Below are 24,787 nucleotides of genomic sequence, written 5' to 3' on the forward strand. Positions count from 1 at the left end.
TCACTATGCTTGCGACAAGCTACAGATTACCTAGTGTTATTCCCAGGGATGGCTGATCACCTAGATAGAATATATCATTTTGTTCAGACTGGGGAAAATCCCGAAAGTATTAAGGAGGCCCTGGCACACCAGAAAGTTGACACTCAAGCATATGTATTACGTTTTTTCATAAACTGCTTAATAAGAGACCGAGACAGGCCTGGGGTAGACCAGGAAGAAATGGAAGCACTAAACAAGTGGGGTCAAAATATAGCCGACGGAAAGCATGATAAACTGAATTGTATAGCAAGTATGTACAAGAAAATCAGAAAGGAAGTAATAGAAATACACAGAAAAGAACAAGAAAAGGAAAAAGAAAATGACAACTCCTCCGAGGAGGACGAACCTGAAGAACCAGAAACGACTAAAGAAATGATAGCGTATGTAGTTAAGGGAAATTACCTTAGGAAAGGCATTCGTCCGGAAAGCAAGAGAGTTTTTCTCTCTGGCATATCAAAACCAAGTTCTCCTGAACATCTGTTTCAAGTTACCGATAAAATGCTTCAAGAACAAATGGGGTACCATGTACTCAATTCTATGGATGAACAAGAACTAGCCCGGTCAGCAGTACTATGGGCTGACAATCCTAACACGTACAATGATGATACAGTAGCACAGACATTTCTGAACCTTTCCCCAGACGAGCAGAAATTAGCTGGTGTATACATGATTCAGCATCTCATCACGTTATACAGACAACAACATTCTGATCCAGGTCCCTTACCTGATACATTAGAAGCACTATTTATGAATAGATGGAGAGGCCTAAGTACCAGATTAATTCAAATAATTCTAGAACAACGACGCAAATATAACGCTTTCTTAGGCCCACAATATGTTTCAGCTCAGCCACCAGAAAGAAAAATGTGTCATTTTGAGCATTTTGACAGGCAGAATCCTTTACGAGAAGTACACCCAGTTATGAATGCCAATCATGCCTTGGAACGTGTGTTTGTGTACACACCTTTAACAAAGTTAGAATTGTTAGAAATGAAGAAACTAGTACCCTGTCATGATAAAGACCCTGCAGGTTTTCATCGAGAACTTAAGGACATGTTACTCATGGGAGATTACACGTATACAGACATTATGAAATTGTTAAAAGTACTGCTGCCCACCGGCATCTACGAGAAACTCAAGGAAAAAGAATGGGAGGTGGGAGATAAAAAGGATTATATGGACTGAAATAGAAGACGAGGAAAAAGGTCGTACCCCAGGGCTAGGCCTTGGGAATAAAGCTAAAGCATTACCAGGTTTAATAGTACAGGTCTTGCCAAGATTATTGACAACTAAAAAGGAAGACTGGGACGCAATCTCAGCATGTAAACAGAAACATGATGAAGATACCAGTGACTTCTATTCAAGATTCGAGAAATGTTTTATTATTAATAGTGGCCTAAAACCAGGTAGCGAGTCGTACCCGCATCTTTTTGTAACAAAGTTAGTCGAGAATTCCCTGACATCAGTTAAGAACCGTGTATATAAAGTTGAAAGTACATGGCAAGCAAATACGCCATCCCAGATGTTACAAATGTTACAATACCACCAGAACAGAATTAGAGAAGAACAGGATCGCGAACAGAGACGTATGAAAGACACGAAAATGAAAATGTTAGTGGCCCAGTCGGTTCCAGCCGACGGCCAGAGAAAGGGTACGACCCAGACAGGTAATTCAGCAGCTCCCGTTAAAGGGACATGCAACTATTGCAAGCAGCCAGGTCACTACGTACATGAATGTCCAGTCCTGAAACACAATATAGCAACAGGTAAAACTAAAGAAAGACCGCATCCGCCTAGACAAGACCAGGTCCAGCAACAGACTTCACAGAATTCCCAACCTATGCATGCTTCACCACATACAGCACAGACCGCAGCTGCATCACAGCCACAGCCACAGCCCATTGCCGCGACACAGCAAGTTTCACGACAGATGAACCAGTATGCCCAATCTGATTATCCCGATTATCAGCGATACACATGAAACAGCCTAGAGAGGGAGGTTGGCTTGCCCCTTATTGAGATTCCTGTAGATCAAGAGGGTCCTTATGTACACAGTCAAGTATTGGGAAAAGACAGAAAGTTTTTAATTGACACAGGGGCAAGCCGCACAACAATCAGCCATAATGAAGTCCCAGGGGCACCCCTCTCAGGCTCACAGAATGTTTCCCTTGGTTTTTCAGGACAGCCTATTGTAAATGAGGCATCGAAACCAGTCCCCCTAGCTGTGGGTCCATTATCACGCGTTACAGACTTGTTACTCACGAAGTCATGTCCAGAAAACTTGTTAGGTATCAAAACATTGAAGGCTCTAGGAGCAGTGATATGTTGTTCTCCGGAAGGAGTTATACTTTTCCTGCGTGACTTTAAGGGTCACTATGTATTACGAGAGTTTGATGTCAGATTGAAAAATGTACCGAAACACCTGTGGGCACAAGGCCCAACCGACGTAGGTTGCATGCACATCACACCATACCGTGTTACACTCAAACCATGAGTTGTTTTGCCGCGAATCAGACAATACAAGTTACCACCCGATGCTGTAGTGGCTTTACTGGAAATCATTGAAGAGCTCATTGCCCAAGGAGTGGTCGTAGAAACCGACTCCAATATCTGTAATTCCCCTATCATTCCGATTCTTAAACGTACTGATCCCAATGCACCGCCAGTATATCGGCTGGTGATTGATTTACGAGAACTGAATAAATGCATTGTTCCACAGTACCCTGTGGTTCCCGACATCTCATCCCTATTGACCGCTATTGATTCAGAAGCAACGTTCTTTACTGTAATTGACCTCAAGAACGCCTTCTTCAGTGTACCCATTGATCCAGAGAGCCAATACCTCTTCGGATTCAGTTTAAATGGACGAAGTTTCAAATTTTCACGCGCACCTCAAGGATTCACAGAAAGCCCCAGCATCTATAGTCAAGCACTGAAAAGACAACTTGATTGTATCCAAATGCCAGTTCATACCGCCTTACTACAGTACGTCGATGATCTGCTGATCACCGCACGAAGTGAACCCGAATGTGAACAAGCATCACTGACAGTTTTACATTTTCTGGCCGACAAGGGACACAAGGTGTCTCCTTCGAAGCTACAATTCTGTGTTCAGCAAGTTGTGTACTTGGGTCACTTGCTGTCCAAAGTGGGGAGACAGCTCACACCTGACCGCATCCAGTTAATTATACATATGCCAGAACCCCAGACACAAAAGGAAGTGCGGGCCTTTATAGGCCTCACCTCGTACTGCAGACAATGGATTCCTCAATATGCATTTCTAGCTAAACCACTCATTCAGTTGACAACACAGGAAGCAGCGACTTCGACTGTTCTCCCTTGGACTCAGGAACATACACAGTCCTTTGAGGAATTAAAGAAAGCTTTATGTCAAGCACCAGTTTTAGCGACACCATGTTACAGCAAACCTTTTACACTTTTTGTTAAAGAACGTGATGGTACAGCGTTGTCTGTCCTCACTCAAGCTCAAGCAGGTTCACATAAGCCTTGTGCTTATTTTTCAAGTACATTGGATTCAGTAGCCCAGGCACTCCCTGCGTGCTTAAAGTCAGTTGCAGCGACAGCCCTAGCAATCAGACAGAGCGACTCAATCGTATTAGGACATCCATTAACAGTACAAGTTCCACATTCTGTAGAGGTTCTTTTAAACCGAACCCAGACTCAACACTTGACTATAGCACGACTGACAGGTTATGAATTGACGCTATTCCAGCCACACATAGAAATCAGACGCTGTAACATTCTGAATCCTGCAACATTGTTACCTTCGATTATGACAAATTCAGCCCCGCATGATTGTATAGAGATCATTAATGCAGTAACAAAGCCCCGACGAGACTTAACAGATGTTCCACTGACAAATCCAGATCTGACACTTTATGTGGACGGTTCATGTATGAGAACAAACACAGGAGAATTAGTGGCCACGTATGCAGTGACCACTGAAACTGAAGTCAAAGAAACATATCGTATTGATACACTGTCCGCTCAAGCAGCAGAGCTCATCGCTCTGACCCGAGCCTGTATACTAGCCAAGAACAGAAATGTTAACATATACACAGATTCACGTTATGCTTTCGGAGTCGTACACGACTTCGGAGTGTTATGGCAAGAACGAGGTTTCTTGACCTCTCACGGTGCCAAGATCCAACACGGTCCCCTCATTCAAGCACTATTAGAAGCAATACATCTGCCTTCAGGCATATCCATCATGAAGTGTAAAGCACATACTAAAGTTACAGATTCCATTTCCCAGGGTAACGACCTGGCAGATCAAACAGCAAAACATACAGCATCGACTCACACCCAGACAACTGATGTGACAAAGACAATAGTGCCGACACATTGTATGACGGTTAGGGATCCCACACTAGATGTAATCGATATTCAGACACATGCTACTCCAGATGAAATCAAGAAATGGACTGAACTAGGAGGGATCCAGACAGATCAGGGATGGATGACGAAGGGAAAATCTACATGGTTTCTCCCCGACTCTATGGTTCAAGTCATAATAAATACAGCACATAGTCCAGCACACCTAGGAGAAAAAGCTATGTTAGACAGTTTACAGAATCTCTGGTACAACAAACATTTACGAGCAGCCGCAAAACAGAAAGTGCGTACCTGCATGATCTGTTGTCAGTTCAATCCAGGTAAAAGCGTCCCCGTAGAGCAAGGTGGATTTCATCCTCCCGATCACCCTTTTGAAGTCCTCCAGATGGATTATATCCAGATGGACCGTTGTCGAGGATTCAAGTATGTCCTCGTAGTTGTTTGTGCACTTTCCCGTTGGACCGAAGCATATCCAGTCCCAGATTACACTGCCCCGACCACTGCCAGGCAGCTGGTTCGAGAATTCTTCCCACGGTACGGCTTGCCTCGTATCGTGTACTCAGATAACGGACAGCCATTCTCATCCGAGCTCATGAAGCAGGTTTCTCTTCTGCTAGGATATCAGTGGAAATTCCATTGCGTCCGACATCCCGAGGCAGCTGGCCTTGTAGAAAGACATAACCAGACACTGAAAACACGCCTTGCCAAAATATGTAAAGAGAAAGGGGTCGACTGGATAGTCGCCCTGCCAGTTGCACTGTTCTATATGAGAATGGTCCCCCATTCGAGATCAGGACTATCCCCGTATGAGGTGGTCTTTGGCAGACCACCAAATATGTGGGGGACGCCCATGCCTAAGAAAATAACCGATGTTGATTGTAATATGCTGACAGATTACCTTGCCTCCTTGATGTCTGCACTCCAATCATGTCGTTCACAGGTTGCCGCAGCCTTTCCCGACAACACGGATGTAAAGCCACACGACGTCCGTCCAGGTGACACTGTGTTGATTCGCAACTTCGACAGGAAAAGCCCGCTGGAGCCCCGCTGGAAGGAGCCGAAGATCGTCCTTCTGACCACGAGGACGGCAATTAAAGTTGAGGGCCGAAAGGGGTGGATCCACACGAGTCATATTAAAAAATGTAATGAACTGTTGCCAGAGACTGACTCTTCCACCCCCTCAAAGGACTGCCTCGATACTAGTGACTTTAAAGTTCCCAAGAGAGAGAAAAATCCCCAAGAGGAGTATAAAAAGAAACTACGGTCTAGCAAGTCAGACAGTGTAATTGTTTAAGTCCTCCCCTAGGTGAATCGGTTAAATTAGTTTCTGACATGTATCCCCTAGACCGAGATAGAGAGAGAGAGAGAAAATTCAAGAAACATGCATATTGTAAATCACTCCGTAGTCACTGTATAGTGACATTATTGGTTATGTTTTTTCTAAGTCTTTTGATTATTGTTGCCAGTATATTGCTGCCCATATATTACCCTATCTTCAAGCGTGAACAATCTGCTTACAATGTCACTGCCGAACATTCTTTTAGCGAATTACCCCCTCATGAGTTATCTTATAGACTTGCGCTGCGCAACAACACATTCATTAGTATGTTACATCACTCCCATCAGACTAATAATGCTACAAACTGTTGGATATGTGGCCGACTCCCTCCCTATCAGAAATACAAGGGAGTTCTGCCCCTCTTTCCGTACCCGTTCACTCACAATGGCTCATGTGGAGCATGGTTTAGAATAATTAATTCCTTAGATCCTGATATTGCTGTTTTCGAAGGAAATTGGGTTTGGGGAAACCTGAACTTAGTTCTGTTTAACGCCTGTTATCCTGACAAGAAGGGACTTCCCACTAGAATAGGAACTGATCTAGAAAATGAAGTATATGGATTAGGTAATTATACAATTAACCTTATGATTCTTACTGTTGAATCCGAAGCTGCACCAGTTCTCCCTGCTATGTCAGTATTACCAGTCACAGGTGACTTATGTGTCAGAAAGAAGGGTTCAGTACACTTAGGCCATAGTAAATGTACCACTGTGGTCGAATTCAGTGATCAAGGCAAGTCTTCATTTAGAGCTACTCGTCATTCCTACTTTGTTTGTGGCCATACCGCATACATACGCTTACCTCCAGATTGGGATGGTACCTGTTACATTGCATTTCTTTTACCACCTGTTTTCCTAGCCCCTCCTGATTATCACAGAAATACAAATCTAGTAAAGAATAGACTCCGAAGAGATCTCCCGATTGTCGACTATACTGAAACGGCATGGGAGCAATACACAGACTTCAATAAAGGTTTCTTCCCCTACTTAGGTACTGTCTTTAATAGTAAACTGATACGAAGATTAACTCGAACCCTCGGAGCAGTAGTGAATGAAACTACCTCCGCTCTAGGCAACTTAACAGAGGAGCAATCTGCCATGCGGGTTGTTGTTCTCCAAAATCGTCTTGTTATTGACGTCATCCTAGCCGATAGGGGCGGAGCTTGTAAGGTCATCGGGTCAAGTTGCTGTGTTTTCATTCCAGAAAACGCGCCAACAGTATATAAAGCTATCACACGTCTTCATAAAATTGCAAGTTTGATACATCAGAATCCAGGCACCTGGACTTGGTCCGGTTGGTTCTGGACAACGTTGACCGCTTGGGGATGGAAGATCCTATCCTTCCTAGGCATTGCCCTTGTTATAGTATTCAGTTGCTGCCTGTGCCTACAGTGTGGGCCAGCGATTTGTGGTCTGTGCGCCACATCATGTATTCCACATACCAGTTTTCACTAAAAACGCGAAAAGAAGAAAGAAGAGCAAATGGTGTTACAAGAACAGACTGATCGATTTATGAGGATCGATATATCATGAAGGGTCCGTAGGGAACAAGGAGGGAATGAGGAAATATAAATTTTATGGTCAAGAAATGTTCCCTAACGTGTACCCCACCGTCTCCATGTATGAGCTTAAAGTGCATGTAACTTCCCTCCTGTGCCAGCTATGAAGACGCAAATACATTTGCGTCCATTGTTAACATGTCCTCTTTCAGATCCACCCTGAACGGGTTGAATATTCCGTTCCTAAGTATGCCATGCCAACGTTTTTTTGTGGTGTACTTTACACGTTTTTCAGCTCTGGCGAAGTAGGCCCTGAATTCTGCCATCGAGCCTTTTCCTGCCTTCTGACTCTGAACGCCTCAGCCTGGGCTGCCTCTGTACCCGTGACCTCTGCCTTACTCCCTGCGCGGCTAACGGCGCTTAGCTCAGCCTGCTGCCTGCCAAGACTGTATTCAACCTTCGAATTATCTGCTCCGCTCCTCAAACATACATTCCTGCCTACTAGTTCAAGTAAACATCCTTCCAGCTGCAGAGCAAAGGGCCCGGCCTCACTGTCTCCGTGCAAGTAATTCATAGCTTCTGTTACCATGGTAGGCCCATGCCCCCTCGCATCTCATGCAGACACGTAGACGCTTATACACGCACTCACAGCCAGTATAGAATAGCCTCTGCCCAAGAGACCTTTCCCTCTAGATAATATGGTTCCCAAACATCAGATATCAGATATGATATAGGTACGAGTTGATCTGACATGCCAGACTTCTGTCTCTTTCCGCTAGTGTAAATGTCAAGTCCCCTGCACCCTCCAGCCCCACGTCAATCACACGTCATGCAGCCGCGCGCGCATCCAGACCTCAGATTTCTGCTGACATTGCGAAATTCTGCTATGTACCCACCTACTTGTGACACTTACATGTGACGTTTCTAGCACACACCTCTATGTTCACGCCTAGTTCACGCCTTTTTGATTACGTATTGCTAACACGTGTGTGTTCTTATCTTGTTTCTCTCAGCTGTTACGCCTACTGTATTGGTATTCATTATATGGTTTAAGTATAAAAGGTATGTCTTGTCAATAAAGTATGCTCTATCCCTTCCTGCACCCTAGTGGTGTCAGGAACCCGATATCCGGTACCAGAACCATTCCTTTTTAAGGAATAAAACCCCTAAGAACTCTAACACCACGGACTCTGCGTCTTTCTTTCCGATTGAGTTATTTTTGTTTAAGTACTTACCTGCATAGAAATTAGGACGGTAAATCAAATATTTACCACACCAGTCTACCCTTTACCTCCAAATCCAAGGAGGTCATCTGTGGAGTATCCAAAGGATCCTCACAGAGCACCACCCTCTTCAACACTTATAGAACACCTCTGGCCAGCATCGACAAAATACACGGATTCAATATAATATTCTACGCCGATGACACAACTCCTCCTCTCCCTCTCCGAAGACACCATCAACACGAAGACCAACTTCTACAACTGCATGACAGGCGTCGCCAACTAGATGAAGGACAAATGCATGAAGCTCAACACGATCAAAACGGAGGTACAGAATTTTGGAAACAAAAGCTTTGCATGGGACATCCTGGCGGCCCTCAAAACTCGAACCTACTTCTACCACACACTGACCACGCTAGGAACCTAGGCAACATTCTGGACAACAAGCTAACCATGACAGCTCTTGTCCTCCTGCTTCTTCATCCTCTGCATGCTTTGCAAGTTATTCAAAAGGCTACCCCAAAGCTCAGGACGCACCATCACTCCAGGAAACTGAACTAAGGCAACGCTCTACGCAGTAATAGCAGCTCACCTCAGACAACTACAGACCACACAAGCCCACATCACCCCCTACCACAGGGAACTCTAATGGCTACCTGTATCAAAACGATGACAGTCCAAGCTCCTGACCCATGCATACAAGCCCCTACACAACTGCAGTCCCACCTGCTTGAATCACTGCCTGAACTTCCATCTGCCCACCAGACACCTCTGCTCCACATCCCTTTCTCTAGCCCTCACCCCCGCATCCAACAAAACAGATTCGGAGATCACTCTTTCTCCTACCAAGGACCGTAGGCATGGACCGAGTACTCCCGTTCTCTGTCGGGCTGAGCAGCCACTTCCACAGATTGCTCTCTGCTGCCCTCAAGCCAGGCTGCTGGATTTTGTTTTCTTCAGTCCCAACAACCTGAATCCTCTGCCACCTGATCCCGACTCTGGCATAGCTGTTCGCCGGTAGTGCCTAGCAATCTACGCCATCAGCGTCACTCGGACGCACTCTCCTTTTCTCGTCCTCCCACCAGGCCCTGCACAGCTCCCGAACCAGCACGTCCTCCATAAATGAAGTGCGCTGCGCACCCGCAGTGGATACTCCTGCAGGACCGAGCAGCCACTTCCCCCAACTGCTCTATGCAACCCCCAAGCCTGACTGCCGGATTATGTTTTCTTCAGCCCCAACAGCTTAATAATTCTGCCACCCGATCCTTGACTGGTGTAGCGGTTTGCCTGTGTTGCCTAGTGACCCATGTCAGAGCCTTCAGCGTCCCTCGGTTGCACTTGCCTCTTTTTCCACCCTCCCAATAGGCTTCACCCACCTCCTTGACCAGCCCAACTTCCATAAAATGAAGCACGCTGAGCGGCCATGCAGCAGGCATGTGCAGCCACGCAGCAGGCGTGGGCAACGGGGCGCCGATGCCCGCTAAAGGCGCACCAAAGTCAAGCCTTTCTGCACCACACCAGAGAATCAGCTACTCCAGCACCGCACTCAAGTCCCTCAATCTCAAAGGACCGAACACCGCATGCTGCTCCCAGACACCAAGAAACTCGAAAGGTCCCTTCGTGTGCCGACACGGAGCTTCTCATGTCACACCTTCCACAACAACAACAACAACCACAGAAACTGCTATACTGAATGCTAATCAACGTCAGATCCCTCAGCAAGCATGCCGTGGAAATCTGGGACACCACCGCCAAACCAGACGCAGTCTTCATCACCAAAACCTGGCTCAAGCAAGCCTCTGCCCCAGACATATCCACAGCAAACCCAAACAGTTATAAAAGGATCCACAAAGACCGCCCACTCAAACCCAGAGGACGAATAGCCATCATCCACAAAGAGTCCATCAGATTCATCACCACACAGGATGCCTCTGCCCCTATTATGGAATATCTCAACTTCCAAGTGCACGTGAATGCCAACACAACTATCTGGAGCACCCTCGCCTACAAACCCCCAGGCTCAGACTCAGCATTCGGCAATGCAGTCACAGAAATTATCACTCCCTAGCCATCAAATCTAATAAGAACCTCTTCCTGGGTGGGGGGGGGGGGGGGGGGGGGGGACCTCAATGTCCACCTCTTCGACCCAACTGACACCCACGCCACCAACCTCTTAGAGACCATGTACAACATCAGCCTGAGACAAATCGTCAAGAGCCCTACCCACAGTGCTGGAAAACACCCCCAATACCATCTTCACTACCAGCGAAAAAATCTGTTTCAGCCATACCTCAGACGTCACCTGGTCAAACAACAGCATTGTCCATTTCACAATTGCAGAAAAACTCCAACACACAGCCACACCACATGCCGCTGCGCAATGCAGCTGGAATAAAGTTACACAAGACCAATGGACAACCGCCCTCAGCACCACAACCCTCCGCACCACGGACGACGTGAACCAGACAGCCCAAAATTTCTCCGACTGGATCACCTCCAGCACTGACAGCATCACCATCATCGAACAACCCAACAAGTATCACCCAGAACTCCTGAAATCAAATAGGGAAGGCTAACGACTAGAAAGACGATTGGGTTCTAGCAGAAACCCTACAGACCACTCTGCTCTAAAATACGTCGTCAGAAATTATCACCACTCCCTCAAAGAAGCAAAAAAAGCTGTCCTGGCCACTCGCCTCGAGAACAGCAGCAACCAAGCAAAATAACTTTTTATCATCATCAGGGATTTCTCCACCCCAACAGCCATCGAAAACACAACCCCTCACTCCCAGGACCTATGTGACGCCCTTTCAAATTACTTCCACAACAAGATAGACATTTTCATCAAGTTCGACACTCCACCCACGTCCCCCAAGAAAACCGAGCACAATCACCTCACTGACACCACCATGCCCATCATGACCTCCTTACACTATGGCAGCCCGACGGACCCCTGCCCACACTACGCCTTCAACCTAGGACAAGAGGAGATCTGCTCTCTACTCGCACACATCCTCAACTTGGCCATCAACTCCCGGAAACATGCAAAAGTAAGACCCCTACTAAAGAAAACCCCTGCAGACCCAAACGACCTTAAGAACTACCGCCCCATCTCTCTCCTCCCTTTCCCAGCAAAGGTCCTTGCGAAAGCCATCAACTACCAGTTCACAGACCACCTTGAGATAAACAACCTTCTGTACACCACCCAATCAGTCTTCCACTCGAACCACAGCACCGAAACAGTCCTTGTAGGTACAACGGATGACATCGGGACCATCCTCGACCGCGGAGATTCAACTGCTCTCATCCTCCTCCCCGCAGCATTCAGCACCATATCCCATCACATCCTGGTCAACAGACTACATTACATTGACGGGAATGCACTCACACTTATCTTCTTTCTCTCAGGACATACTCCAAGAATACGCCTCCCACCGTTCACATCCGAATCCAAAATCACCATCTTCCACATCCCCCAGGGCTCCTTACTCAGCGCCACCCTCTTCAACAGCTAGATGGCTCCTTTGGCCAACATCGTCCGCAGCTACGGACTCAACATCATCTCATACGCCAAATACCCCCCAACCCATCCTCTCTCTCACTGAAGACACCTCCATCACCACAGCAAACTTCCAGACTGCCATGACTCACATCACGGATTGGATGAAATCTAACTGCCTAAAATTGAACACGAACAAGACGGAAGTGCTCCTCCTTGTACAAATCCCCTCCCCTGTGACGACTCCTGGTGGCCCTATGACGTCAGACCCGCACCAACCCCCACCACCTATGCCAGGAACCTAGGCATCATACCGGACTGTGAGCTCTCCATGAAGAACCATGTGAGCGCAGGTCCCTCCTCCAGCTTCCACATCCTCCAAATGCTCCATAAGATCTTCTGGTGGATCCCACCCAGCGACAGAAAAATAGTAACACAGGACCTTATCACCAGTCAAAAGGACTACGGCAACACACTGAGCCGGAATCACAAACCAACTACTGACACGACTGCAGGCCATCCGAAAGACTGATACTGCATCTACCAAAATGATCAAGCATAACCTCCCCACTTCAGAGACCTACTCTGGATCCCAATCAAGAAGACTAAATCACCCACACTTTCAAGGCCCTCCACAACATAGGGCCTGCCTACATCAACCACCAACTGACCTTCCACCAGACAACTCCGCTCAGCCCATCTAGCCCTCGCACACGTCCCACACATCAGTAGAGCCTGAGATTGGGGGGGGGGGGGTTGTTCCTTCTCCTACCTCTCTGCCAAGTTCTGTAACAAACTTCTCCTCCACCTCCGGACCTCCACCACCCTTGGAGATTTCAGAAGAGCACTCATGGCCAGGCTGTTCGACAGACCTGCACGTCCCCAGCGCCTGGATAGCCCCCGGGGTGATAAGCTGTGCTTTAAAATCCAAATGGAATTGAGCCCGTTCATCTACGTACCTCCCCTTCTCTTCCAGAGTTCTGAAAGTCCCTGAAGATCTGGCTATTTGGCTAATATGGACCTTGCCAGCACCTGGATGCCCTCACTTTTTTTTGTTTGATCGGTTTATTCGATTTTCACATATACAATATATCTGACAGGTGTATACATTTTCAAAAGAACCAGTAGGCAATCTTCAAAACAGAGAATTCAACACATTAAAGCAATAAATTAACTCAGAAAAGTATCGATCTGTCTCATTGACGTGGGTTATCTTTATCCTTCGTCTAACATATAAGTAAAGTAATTCCAATTTTGGTACGTTTCCTTATTATAATACACAGTAGGCATACTGTGCATGTACATATTGGTTTCATATGTACAATTTGGAGGGCTCCACTCGACCATGTGATTACGTCTAGATTTCGACAAAACAATTGTTTAAATAACAGTGAAACAATAAAACAACCAAGTGGAAGGACACGGAAAGAAAGCAGGAATGCCTATATGAGTGGGGGACAAAGCGGACAGTGACCATTGCAGTTTTATCAATTATACATTCGCACATATGTATATATTATATGCATATATTAATACAGTTTGGCTGAGGTGTATAATACACATTTCACATTCCAGACCGTAATTTGAAACACATTACATCACTCGTTTAGAGTAATTTTAGTCAATGTTAGGAATGTCAGACGAGTCATCTGAGATAACCATCCGTGGAAGACGGCACAACATTGTATTCCATGCCATGGAAATTGGGTATTTACGGAGCCCTAACATGTACTCCATTACTAATAAGACTGCTTTAGCCTTGGCCCAGTTTATCATGGAGTGTAACCATGCCTTTATCACAGGGGGTCTTCTGCCTTCCATCGGTGTGTAATAAGCCTTTTAGCCACGACCAAACCCAGGTCCAAAAATCTAGAAGAGCTTTATGCTTCTTGCTTCTAGGGAATATCCAAGATAGGCACGCTTCCCATGTCTGCGGTAACTCTCTATCCTTGCTTGTAGTCCGGGATTAGATCACCTCATCCCACTACGTTTGCAACTTGGGGCAGGACCACAGCATATGCAGCAAATCAGCATCAACCATTTTACATCACGGGCAACATGAATCTACACTATTGAAATATCTATTAAATCTTATCAGGGGATAGGTATGCTTTACGCACAACATAAAATTGGATCAGCCTAAAAAGTGCATTACTGGGGATCTGTCTGGGACTTTCCAATAATATGAACTTTTCTTTAACAGCTTCGATGCGGTGCACATTTCCCCCTCTGTGCGGGCGAGTTCCACGCATGAGCAAATGGGACAGCCTCCAGCTGGCCGACGCACATGCCCACCGTGATGTCAGATGGCCGGGGGACGTCCGACGCACGGAAGAGGTTAGCGGTGGATTATCACGCCATATCTGTTTCCCATTTATTTCTCAATGGTGTCAAATCCTTCATGGTGTGTTCCTGGATTGATTCTGCAAACCATTTTATGAGTTGTCGCCGCCCCGTCCCCATCACATGTACATACTGCATTGGGAGATGTGTAAGGGGTTCCTGCAAGATATTTCCCCACTGCCGCGTCAACATGGCCAACCAGGAAGCATGGCTCAGGAATTTCTCCGAGGGACATCCTTTTCCTCAGACAGAGAGGAATGGCCGCAGCGCACCCTTCATGTACAAATACCCAATGTAGATATGTCTGCCCCCTGCCAGTCAGCAAGGTCCGTCCCCCAGACACATCTCCCCAATGGGATAGCTGGCGCATATGGTGCAACATGCTGAGTAAGGCGTAGTGCCCTGCAAAAGCATTCAGAGCAACCTGCACCAGAAGAGGAAGGGACTCGTGCGATCTATTGCATGGATGGAAGAGAAAAAGAATCCTATTCAGGGCATATGAAGGCCCGTGCTCTGCTGTGTCTGCCAGGTGTAATTCTGCCACTCATTTTGACACCCTGTGTATCTGGGATGCCAAATAGTAATGATCCATGTTGGTAGAGCCAGTCCTCCTTGTGACCAAGGCAAATATAACTTTGCTAGTGCTACCCTGCACTGTGTGTTGTTCCAGATAAAGTCACTTATATTACCCTCCAGTGACCGGAAGAAGGACGCCGGCAGGTAGATCAGGAGGTTAGCAAAGTAATAAAGTAGAGGTGGCAACATTACCATTTTTATCAACTCCACCCTGCCTATGACTGAGAGGTTGAGTGTTTTCCAAAATTCAATTTGGGATCTTAATGCTATGACTGCTCTTAGTATATTGCCGTCTAGAAGATTCTAATAGTCGTGATAAATACGTATGCCTAAATATCTAAACGCCACTGGTTGTCATGTCACCAAAGTCCCATCCACCTCTAAGTGAGAAGCATCCGTTTGTTCCGGGGCAAAGGGAAATAAATAAGACATACCTCAGTTCACACCCAGGCCGGGTAGTGAAAAAAATAGTTTTAGGATGACCCTTGGAAGTGCCTGTGGGTCTTTAGCATTAAGCAGAATATCGTCTGCATTCAGCGAGACTGCATGGTGACCGTCCCAGAGGTGTAGCCCACAGGCTGTTGCAGAATGCCGCAGCGCTATTGCCAGTGGCTCTACAACTAAGGAAAAGATTAATGGGGAAAGTGGGCCCCCCTGCCTAGTCCCTCTTTCTATCAATTTGGGTTCGGAAAACACCGTTCCCATACGGATCCTGACTGCAGGTGCCCCATAAGATAGTTTAATTAAGCTCATCATGTATGGCCCAAAACCAGAAGCGATGAAGTACCTCAAACATGTACGGCCATTCGACTGTATAAAACGCTTTTTCTAAGTCCAATACGACACAGCCAGCTGTCGGGCAGTTAAAATGCGACACTGCTCTTCACCCGAAATAACCTGCGAATTTTAAGAGACGAACTTCGTGCTGGCACAAAACCGTTCAGGTCCTCGATGGACCAAATGTGGGATAACGGGTGCCGGTCTGCCCGCCAGAACCCCTGCTAGTATTTTATAGTCGCCATTCGGTAGCACCAGGGCAATAAGCATGTGTGTACGTAGGGTCTCTACCTGTCTTAGGAAGCGTGATCAAGGTGGCATTGGTCATAGAGGTCGGGAGGGAATGGCCATCCAGCGCCTCCGTATATACCTTAAATAGTTGAGGTCTTAGAAGGTTTAGCGTATGTTTTATAAAATTTGTGGTAGAAACCGTCTGGCCCATGCACATTGCCAGACGGCAAAGCCCGCATTGTACCTCTGATCTCTTTGTGTAAGCAGGGCATCCAGTTCAATACGCTGCTCCGGTGTAAGGACTGGAAGGGAAAGGTCATCCACAAACTCCTGTATCGCTGCCTCAGGGACATTCAGGGCAGATCTATATAGTTGTGTAAAATGCGTGGTCAGTTCACTATGTATTTCGTGTACAGTATATTTAAGCCCCCTACCAGAGACTGAAGAGCGGTGATGGGTCCCATTCAGAGCTTTAAGTGGGCCAGGTCTCACCATTGCTGAGCACCGGCAGTTTTTTAAAAGGAGATCTCAAACAGGTCTCTATTGGGCTCTGTTTTGCGCCCTGGCATCCGCGGTCCGTTTTTTTGCCCGCAGTGTAGTGACAGCAGGCACATCATGTGCGTGTGATTACACTGCTCACTTCTCACTAGTGAAGAAGTTACGGCATGACGTCATGCCAGGTGAGCGTTGTAGGGGGAGGGAAATCCTTTAAAGAGTCATTTTTTCTCTTGATTTCCCTTCTCTTTTGAAACTCAGGAGCAGCAACATTGTTGTGGTATCACCAGGGCTTTAAGTGGAAGCTTTCTCAAATTATATACAAGGCATAGTTGCTGCTTATTTATCTTGCGCAACTAACAATCATGGACATAGCCAATAGTCCTGACTTGTTGTAGATATGATGTTTCTTGTTGTAATATATATCTGGATGCAATGGCAGAAACAGCGAAATACAAGTCGGGAAGCACACTATGCTGAGTGAGCACAGATTTTTAGCGGATTTGTTTTTAAGCCACACCCTTAATTACATTGGCCTTGCCCCTTTGGCAGACCCCCCAGTTTTTTCATCCCACTAAAAACCCTGGTCCCATTGACTGTTCTTGTTTGGCCATTTGGCCAGCCAGGCAAGAAGAGGCCTGATCGGTCCGCCTTAGCGTGCACAGACGCGGAGTGTGCTGCAAAATTTAGACATCGCTGCCGTTCTAAGAGTTCTGCAGGTTTCCCAAGTGCCTCTAACAAGGGTGCAGTGTCTGCAACCACTTGAGATTCTAGTGCCAGCAGCTCCCTTTCTTCTGCGAGCAGGTCTGACTTTCTGCCCCCGCAGCCCACTGCCCAGCCTCAGACACTTCCCTTGCAGCGTGACTTTCATGACCACCCACTCCACCATTGAGGATGAAGCAGTCCCAGAGTGGAGTGTAAAGTACTCGCCTATAGCTTCCCCTATCGATTCCCGGAAGATTTGGTCTTCGAGCATCGCTGGTTGTAACCTCCACGTAGAGACACCAGGAATGCCATTCTGCCAGGCCAGTGTGACAGTGTGGATTGTGATCAGAGTGTGTGCGTTCTCAATACTCTGAGCCTGTTAAATACTCTGAGCCTGGGAAATAAAGATGGGGGGGGGGGGGGTGAAATGGTTTAAGAGTACATGTAGTTCATGAGGAACTGAGAAGTCCACTCGACCACCCGTTGAGCACCGTGGAATTGGCTTTGGCAGTCGAACTTCTGAGCGGGTGGCAGGATCTGTCCATACCAGTGTAAGGTACACTATAAAGTACCCTCCGATTACCCATGGAACCTCGCACCATTTCTTCAACTCTTGGGACAACAGGCTAAGAAACTGGCCCTGGTCTAGATTAGGTGCATATACGTTTTCCATCAGAATATGGCGTCCATCTAATCTGCCCTTCAGGAGTACATATCTACCCTCTTTGTCAGTAATGACCTCATCTTCTTCAAAGGCGTACCTGGGAGAATCCAGATTAGGGCCCCTCATGCAAATAAAGTATTATCTGTGGCAATTACTTTACCCTTCCACTTGCGCTGCAATTTAACTGTTTGCATCGCATTTAAATGTGTTTCTTGAATGAGCAATTTAAGCACATTGTGCCTCTTAAGGTATGAGTATTCTTCATATCTGCGGGATGGCGTGCGGAGACCCTGCACATTCCATGTGATTATCATGTGATCCATCCTGGCAGTGATTTATGTAGGAAATAAAATGTATCTCTGCCTATGCTTATACCTTGGAGTACGAATCGGATATGCTCTGCATCATCTCCTGCACCCCCAGAGTGGCCCCTGCAACTGATAGAGAAAGGAATAAACGAACAGGGTAGGGAAAAAACATTATAAGAGCAGCCCCCTTAACCACAGGGAGTTGCCCAAACTAGACAAGCAGCAAAACGACTGTGTCTCCTACTGGTTCCCAATAATCGGGAGGATTGGAGGGATGCGTTACCACCAGGGCCTTAAGTGGGCTGGGTCTCACTGGGTCTGAGCACCGGCACTTTTTTTAAAGGGGGCCTGGAAACGTGTCTCTATTGAGCTCTGTTTTGTGCCCTGGCACAGACGGTCCATTTTTTTCTGAACTGCAGTGACAGTGGGCACATCGTTGTGGAGCTGAGGCGGAGGGTGATGCGTTTTGAAGGAAGCAGACTGAAATATTCAAGGAATTTATTGTGTGATATACCCATTATGATGTACACTAGAGAATTTGACAGAATGTCTCTAAGAAACTGAATTTAGCCTTGAGAAAGCCCTGGCGCAACTCTCCATAGAGGGCGAAAGACGTGTCGGTTGTCAATGTTCAATCTTGCATCAATAAAATTCTATATCTTCTCTAAAATTGGATCGACCCTATTTTTTGAGTGAAAATTTGAATCAATGATTACAGGATTCAACCTCAAAACACTACGCACATAAACCTGGAAAACATACACTCCTTTTCTAAAAACTGTTCATTTCTTAAAACTCTTAAAGGTCCAGAGTTTTTGAGTATGTTTCCTCCGTCCTCGTAAAAACTTTTGTGAAAACAGATATAGTTCTGGAATCCTTGGACCTTCCATGCTCAGCTGTTATGGGCACATCGTTGTGCGCTGCTCACAACTTACTAGCAGAGAAGTGACGGCATGACGTCATGCCAGGTGAGTGTTGTAGGGGAATGGAAATCCTTTAAAGAGGGCCATTTTCTCTCTGGATTGCCCTCCTCTTTTTGCAACTCAGGAGCAGCAACATTGTTGTGATGTCACATGCAACTAACAACCATTGAGAAAGCCAATAGTCCTGACTTGTAGGTATGACGTTACTTCTTGTATCATATCTAGATGTAATGACAGAAACGGCAAAATACAAGTAAGGCAGCACACTACGCTAAGCACAGATTTCTAGCTTACCTGTGTTTAAGCCCCGCCTTAATTACATTGACCACGGCCCTCTGAGAGACCCTACAGTTTTTTCATCCCACTTAAAGCCCTGGTGCCCACACAGGGAATGTCATTGTGAATCCCCAGGTGACTCATAATCATGTGTAAGAAGATATGTGTCACGGAGAATAACCCATAGGGACAGAGTGTAGTTCCCAGTGTGCTACCCTATGAGCAGGCAACGCTATACCGTGTGATATTACAGAGATACAATAACATGGTGGTTCATAAGGCAGTTCTTAATGCAATCGGTGAACTGACTTCTGTTGCAAATCTGCCGAAACGAGCTTCATTCTCCAAGTGAAACTCTGCGTAGAAATTAGCAATTAAAAAATAATCAGACCCAGAGTTACACATTATTCAAGCACTCTTGATTTCGAAGACACCATTCGTTGGCTCTCGTGTAACCCCTGTTAACTCTACCCCTGGAGTTACAGTAGTTCTCATCTTAAACAGGGGGGGCTGTTCACTAGGTCTCAGAATATGGGCTTTGTAAGGAGGTCAAGTTTACCGACAACTATTAGTGGATCAAAATCAACTCGGAGACTCTTAACCGTAGCAATAACAGAACTCCAGGCACACCGTATCCAACTGACTTTAACAACACTCTTCTGTTCACCCCCGAATGCTACAGCCTCTTGCCTCTTCCATATCACCTTCGCTCCACACATGATCGCTACAGGCCTCCTTGCCTCCACTCATTATTACCATAGGTTACTCCCTCGCCATATACGTCTGCCAAAGTCCCCATCTACCCCCATGACACACACACATTCCAAATCCCCAAGCGCTATTACTACAGTAACCTCTACCTGCGGCTTTCACGTATTCCACTCTTGTCCCACGGCTACCGCAAAAATGTCCCTGCACCAATGACATGCACAATGGCAACCAACTACTTGTGGCTGTCACAAGTCCCCTGCAACCCCTATCCAACCTATCACCCAAGGCTTATAAGTCCCACACCATATCCAATAAAGCTGCACATACCAACACACGCCATTGCTATTAAAGCCTCCCTACAGCCCAAGCTAGTAAAAACCTAAGACGCCACGATCAACTGACCACTACTTACAAGGTACATCCGTGAATTCAGTCTAAAGTCGGTTGCCCGTTGTTGGTCTATTAACGGATGACATTACTTTTCCATGCCAGTACTTCCGGGTCGCATGACAGCCAATTCCATGGCTGGGCATATTGTTAGAGTTGTCTGGCACTGGGAGGGTCTTGTAATGTGTAAGGGGATCTAGGAATGGCGCATTGGTGGCATATCAACCAATCCTAGTGCGCAGGAAACAATCCCGAGGTGCTCATTGGTTAAGAGTCCACGCGTGGCCTTGTGTTGTGTACACACACTGTGAGAGTCGGTAGACAGGCACCATGCGGATTGGATTTGTTTAGAAGGGGGCACCCACGGTGAGTCTGTCGTTGATTAGGGAGAAAATTGAGCAAGGCGGTCATAGTTGTTTTCAGCTCGTGTAGGCCCTGCTGCCACTTACCAGCTATTTTGGAGTGGAGCGGCGTGTTGTGGCGGTATGAAACAGGTGCACAATACAAACGAAATAGGATAACTGAAGGGCACCTCACAACTGAAAAAAGACGAGGGGTTGGCCCAGATCACCTAGCTGACCCCGTTTCTCCGACTCTGCTCAGGTCGGTGACATATGCGTTTAGCAACTGTCTATAATGAAGCATTTAAGGATCCCTGAATATTCATGAGTGAGGCGGGTTCTTCTCCGAGACAACGGATACAGTTCAACTATCACGTGGCCTAGTTATCAGACAAGTAATGTCATAAGGAAAACACGGGGTAGTTCACGTTCTGCAGCATAGCGCCTACAGATCTGCCAGGCTTCGGTGTTGCTTAAGATCAGAGTTTGTCTGCACTGGTAATTATCCCAAGTCTTCCCACTTTGCCTCACTCGCCGTTAAACTCCGCACTTACTTCCCCTTTCAAGCTCAAAAGCAGCATCATTGCCCTCTCACCTGTGCTACTAAATCTATTGCCAACTCTTCCCTGCTGACGTTTAAGCCTCCTCCTCTACAAAAGTGTCTCACTCGAACTTGCTGTGATTCTTCTGACAACCGAGCACGGGACAAGGACTTTCATAGCCAATGAAAGGATCCCTACTTCTCTCGCAGGCGGGCCCAGCGGGTGAGTAACCAATAGGATCGCTTGATACCCAGGAGACGCTAGGAGGGTCCGCAGCTGTTGCGTTCTTACAAATACTTTTACGGTGTGCGGAACCAGTTGGGATTTGTAGTTTTCTGTTTGAGGCGCTATAAAGAGAGACTTTGTTATTTGTTTTATTTAATGCATTCTTATAAAGCGAAGGTGTCACAGCACTGTACAATAGAACCAGTTACGTTACATGAGAGAACTGTTACAGGAATGGAACAAATAAAAAATAGCATGCCATAGAATCAAAGCGACGCAGGCTTAAGGCACTAGTGTGTCCCTGCGATTACACCATATGTGCCCCCTGTTATTGTCCCCTCTGAGACACCGTCCTGCTCGTGTCCTCACCAGCTGGCACCGCCACCTGAGAAGTGACAGTTGACCGCTGATGACGCGTGCAGCACTTTACCTTGCGGAGCCTGTGCTGGTGAATATTGCAATAAAGAACTCATTCAACCCTTCTGAAGTCTCCACTGAGTTCACAACAGACTTGAACTCAGGGCTTTAAGTGAACCGGTCTCACCTGCGATGAGCGCCGGCAGTTTTTTAATGGGGTCCTCGAAATGGGTCTCTATCAGGCTCTGTTTTGAGCCCTGGCACAGGCGATGCGTTTGTCCCCGGACTGCAGTGACAGCAGGCACATTGGGACTGCAGTGACAGCAGGCACATTGAAGTGCGCACACTGCTCACTTCTCACTAGTGGAGAAGTCATGTCATGAGGTCGTGCCAGGTGAGCATTGTAGGGGAAGGGAAATTCTTTAAAGAGTCATTTTTTCTGGATTTCCCTTCTCTTTTTCAAACTCATTAGTAGCAACATCATCGCGGTGTCACCAGGGCTTTAAGTGGAAGCTTTTTCAATGTTATATACAAGCCATAGTTGCTGCTTATTTAACTTATGCAACTAACAACCATTGACAAAGCAAATAGTCCTGACTTGTTATAGGTATGTTACTTGTGGTATCATATATCTGGATCCAATGACAGAAACAGCAAAATACAAGTCAGGCGGCAAACTATGCTAAGTACAGATTTTTAGTTGACCTGCTATTAAGCCACACCCCTAATTACATTGGCCACGACCCTTTGAGAACCCCCCCCCCCTGTTTTTTCATCCCACTTAAAGGCCTGCTAATACCCTTCGTCGACTTATGAGCTCGAACTTAGAATGGCAGTCCAATGTGTCCCCTTGAAGGTACTTCAGTGGTTGACGTTTCGCAGCTGAGTTTTTCTTGCTGAAAAGGAAGATCCTATTAAATGTAACTGAGAAGTGCAGTGTACTTCGACATTCACACGAACGAACGGAACCTCATGCTCGATTTCTTATGAATTTATTAATGCCACTCCTTCAGAGTGGATTGTGCGCAAAACACATTTTTTAAAGTAATGCCTGTTATTATTAATTTAATGCTGTAACCAATTTAATTAATACCTGTATGAACTGTACAGTGGAGACTTTCGGAGCAATTTGTGGCAATAGATTTGGGCGTACCATACTCAGAAATACATTATTTTATGTCAGGACCAGTGGCTCAGATTATGCTTCTCATTTCTTCACTGTTTATGGTAGCTAATGAAAGAAAAGTTTTATAAACACTACATTACCCATGAACACTCTCAAGACACCTGACTAACCATATAGTATAGCCCTATGGAAGCTCCAAACAAGGTGTCAGTGTCCTCTTTCTTTGCTCTTCGGGCTTGGAGGTCGGCCCGCTTTTAAACTAGCGTACCACTTGCAACACGATTCCCTGGGAGCGCACAGCCTGCCAACGGAGTGCCTGGCGCCAGAGTCAATTTACGGTGGAGAGGGAGAAGGGGAGTGAGGACGCGCCTCACATAGATGCACAGTCCTCTTTCTACATACACGAGCTGCTCGCACCGCGCATGCGCAGCCGCCATTTTGGAGGCTTTTAGCCTACAGAGATGAAACGAACGCGGGAGCAGCGTCTATCCCAAATCCTAATATGTAGTGACAACTCCCAGAGATGCCCGGCACGATTGATTGGCAGGGCTGTATCATTTGCATTGGCCTTGCCAAGAGTGGGTGCTAGCAAGCCCACCCCTCCACCTCATATATTGTAATAGTGAATTGGCTTCATTGGCTCCACTCCCCCTTGAGTACTATATTATACATATAATTGCTCCTGAGCTGGGGTTTATCCCCTCATAAGGGGGTCATTAATCCTCCTGTGTGATATACAGCTGCACTGCAGTATATAATATGGCTGAATACTATTATGTGGAGTAATATTTCGAAGAGGAACCCTCTGTGTCCTTGGAGCAAGAACTCGTTACTAGATGCAGGGGTGCAACATTCTGTTTATAAAGCCCTATATCCGAGCCATAAAGCCTTTGAAGCAACACCTTTGCGGTTACACCCAACAGCAAGGCTGGCTCCTCCCTTTCCCTAGCATTCGATCCATACCCAGTGGGATAGGTACCAAAAAAACCCACACTGCTGACTTCGCCAACCTGGCCAAGATCATGTCCAGCGAACAGGATTATAACGCCCCCCCTGCCGGAGGCAGCGTCCGTGGAGCCCCTCCTCAAGGATAAGAGGAAACCTTCTTATGGCACACGTTGGACCTAGAGGAAGCCCCCAGACCCTCTAAAAGCACAAAAAAGGAGCGCCACATGGAGATCCCTTCCAAGCCCAAGCTGCACACGCTCGAACCAGCAGAGATTATCCACCGTAACTCTACTGCCTGGTTACCACCTTAGGAGGTGACAGAGTATGTCTAATCTCGCCTTATACAGGCGTTTGACAAGGACATTGGGGCACAACTGCGATCCAAGTGCCCATGGCCAAATCTACCGGGTAAGGTGGCAGAGACACCAGAGGTAGACTCCACCATGCTGACCTACTTAAAGAAGTATTCGAAAGACCCCAAGAAGGGTATATGCAGGACTTGGCGATTGTGCCAAGATAAGCTTCTAGACATGGCACGCCCTTTGGCCAACATTTTGGAGTTCGGATTCAAAGCTAAAGACCCTGAGAAACTAATAGGATGGGCTCAACAAGCGATTTGTCAGCATGGAAACGCAAACTGCGCAATGTCCAGTGAGAGATGGCGCTCTATTCTGTTAAGCTGGATCCCAAGTTGGCTGAACTTTCCTCTTCAGAGGCTGGTCCCTTAGCTCATGGCCTTCTCTTTGGCCAGGCTTTTCTTAAGGAACTCACCAAGTTTGTCGCTACATTCAGCGGTCTGAATAAAGCACGGGGCCCTATGACAAGCCTTCCGACCGATTTTCGGCAACGCCAGACGATATAGAAGGCGATCGTTCGGCCGAGGTTATAATCGGGGCGC

General features: G+C 46.7%; 1 protein-coding gene across 7 annotated transcripts in view; it reads right to left on the reverse strand.

Moving 5' to 3' along the window:
* WDTC1 (WD and tetratricopeptide repeats 1) overlaps nucleotides 1-21,402 on the reverse strand; it is a 524,512-nt gene extending 503,110 nt beyond the window's left edge. For 3 of the 7 annotated variants that reach the window (XM_086957607.1, XM_086957602.1, XM_086957608.1), the window contains exon 1: nucleotides 20,376-20,455. The gene's annotated coding sequence lies outside the window, so the exon portion shown is untranslated. Of the gene's footprint in view, nucleotides 1-20,375; nucleotides 20,539-21,286 lie in introns of those variants that run through there. The other 4 variants (XM_086957606.1, XM_086957601.1, XM_086957604.1 and 1 more) reach the window with 3 other exon arrangements.
* Between the last annotated feature and the right edge of the window lie 3,385 nt (nucleotides 21,403-24,787).

The sequence above is a fragment of the Lissotriton vulgaris genome, chromosome 2_1 (assembly GCF_964263255.1).
Source record: "Lissotriton vulgaris chromosome 2_1, aLisVul1.2, whole genome shotgun sequence".
Classification (NCBI taxonomy): domain Eukaryota; kingdom Metazoa; phylum Chordata; class Amphibia; order Caudata; family Salamandridae; genus Lissotriton; species Lissotriton vulgaris.